This window comes from Schistocerca piceifrons, unplaced genomic scaffold (genome assembly GCF_021461385.2).
Source record: "Schistocerca piceifrons isolate TAMUIC-IGC-003096 unplaced genomic scaffold, iqSchPice1.1 HiC_scaffold_961, whole genome shotgun sequence".
Taxonomy (NCBI): Eukaryota; Metazoa; Arthropoda; class Insecta; order Orthoptera; family Acrididae; genus Schistocerca; species Schistocerca piceifrons.
The window spans coordinates 562,501-565,000 of record NW_025729236.1 but is presented as its reverse complement, the minus strand read 5'-3'; the positions used below and the strand labels follow the sequence as shown (position 1 = coordinate 565,000).

At 56.9% G+C, this 2,500-nt stretch overlaps 1 non-coding gene across 1 annotated transcript in view; it reads left to right on the top strand.

The window, feature by feature from the left end:
- The first annotated feature begins 2,445 nt into the window (after positions 1–2,445).
- LOC124774142 overlaps positions 2,446–2,500 on the top strand; it is a 1,909-nt gene continuing 1,854 nt past the window's right edge. Inside the window, exon 1 of the ribosomal RNA XR_007015136.1 lies at positions 2,446–2,500. This exon is cut by the window's right edge and continues 1,854 nt beyond it. This is a non-coding gene — a ribosomal RNA (small subunit ribosomal RNA).

Sequence of the window (2,500 nt, the reverse complement as noted above, 5' to 3'; positions counted from 1 at the left end):
TAACCTAACCTATGTTGTACCTTAACCTAACCTATGTTGTACCTTAACCTAACCTATGTTGTACCTTAACCTAACCTATGTTGTACCTTAACCTAACCTATGTTGTACCTTAACCTAACCTATGTTGTACCTTAACCTAACCCATGTTGTACCTTAACCTAACCCATGTTGTGCCTTAACCTAACCCATGTTGTGCCTTAACCTAACCCATGTTGTGCCTTAACCTAACCCATGTTGTGCCTTAACCTAACCCATGTTGTGCCTTAACCTAACCCATGTTGTGCCTTAACCTAACCCATGTTGTGCCTTAACCTAACCCATGTTGTGCCTTAACCTAACCCATGTTGTGCCTTAACCTAACCCATGTTGTGCCTTAACCTAACCCATGTTGTGCCTTAACCTAACCCATGTTGTGCCTTAACCTAACCCACGTTGTGCCTTAACCTAACCCACGTTGTGCCTTAACCTAACCCACGTTGTGCCTTAACGTAACCCACGTTGTCCGCTAACGTAACCCACGTTGTCCGCTAACGTAACCCACGTTGTCCGCTAACGTAACCCACGTTGTCCGCTAACGTAACCCACGTTGTCCGCTAACGTAACCCACGTTGTCCGCTAACGTAACCCACGTTGTCGCCTAAACCTGCTCTGTAATTGTTATACGACTCGTTCAATTAGTGTAGTGTTGCCCACCCGCAACCCTCGCAATATAGTTCGCTACTCGCACTGCCCGCTCCCCTGTGTATCGCTTCATGTTAAACACCTTGCAAGTCTTGCTGACTTTCCACATGCTCCTGCTGTACACTGTAATGTGGATGGCAGCAGGACGTACATGCCGCGCCCCCCCCCCCCCCACACCTCCCCACGTCCCCACCTTGCCCCCTGCCTTCGCAAGCTGGTTGGTGAGAAGTTTGCATGTTCAATGCCCTTCGCATGCGACGTACTCAGGCTACGTTGTGGTGCGGCCTGTGTCAACTGTCCGCTGATGTCGTACGCGTAAACCACAATCTGTACTGCACATTCGTCCTTATGTACTGAATGATACATCGTGGCACATGTGTGACCGTACAACGACTGCGCCCAAAAACGGCGGACCATACAGTGCAAATATTGTGCACGCAGCTACGTGTCGTCTCCCTATGACAGCTGGATTGCAGTGTGGTACGCCATAGAGACGTGTGGGAGGAACGGACGCCGTGGATGGCGATCAGCATGAGCTGTCTGTTGATGTATTCGGACCTAGTCGTCTCTCCTCACACACCGTGATAGCATGGTGCACCGCGTTCCATATCTGCGACATGCTACAGAGGCCGGTTGACAGTCGTTCGAGCAATGGACATCGCATACGTACGGGGGCCACCTTCCACGTATTGTCTAGGCGTGCACATTTTGTTGCGTGTATGTGGGCAGACGTAGTGTGGTGTGACACCTGACACAGGCATGCAATAATCGTGGAAGTTGCAAATGGCGATGGACGCATACGTTTTCTGGTGAAGTTACGCAAATGAACAAATGGTAACCCGTTGTGGTGCGGTTGTTCTCGCTAGGGGTGAATCGGTGATGGCGACGGTAGGTTGAGGTACTAACCGGTTGTTCCAGCGATACCCACCATGCCGACGAAACTGAACGGCATCTGGGTGTGAAGCGATACGCGGCGGTGGCTGGGTGGGACCGTCCCCGGCCGGTGAGGGGGCGCCTCCCGGCGTGCTGGCCGCGCGGTGCGTGGGCGCACGCGCTACAGCCGGCTGGTGGGGGCGGCCAGTGGCAGGCGCGCCGGCCGACGGACGCGGCAGGCGTCGCAGCTGCGCGCCGGCGCACCCTGCGCGCGGCGCCGTGCGGCCAAAGTAGGTCCTCGCGGGCCCGGTGCGAAGCGCGGTGGACATCTTCAGTGTGCTGGTCCGATTGAGGACTGTGTGCGTTGAGGATGCGCCGCCGCCCGGCGCTCGGCGCCGCGACGCCGTCTGCTGCTCGGTCGCCCCAGCGGTTCTCGCTGGTGGTTTGTATCGCAGCTGTGCGGATGTGTTGGCGCGTGCGCTGTGCTGGGAGAGTTCGCTTCGGCACCCAAGTGGGGCTTTTGTCCTTCTGTGGCGCTGGCGTTGGAGCTGCCGGTCACCGTAGGTGGCGCGTGTTGTCTCCCGCCGGCAATGCCACGACAGCACGCTCCCGGGCCTCTGTCGGCAGCGGCAAGCTCAGTTGGGAGCACGGGTGGTCGCACCGAAAGCGTCTACTCGCCTAACTCCGGGCGATTGCGCCTCTCTCGAACCCGACCAAGTACTTGGGACGGCGCTGCGCGCCGCCGGGACCTGAGAGGGTTTCGAGGTGTATTGTGCAGGGGAGCTCAGCCTCCTCCTGTTTGCAGAATGATTGAGCGGACGCTTGCGTGTTCGCGCGGGCCCCCGGGACACACTCCCGGGCGGCCGGCTGCTCAGCTCTAGTTGACGCAGCTCCCTGGTTGATCCTGCCAGTAGTCATATGCTTGTCTCAAAGATTAAGCCATGCA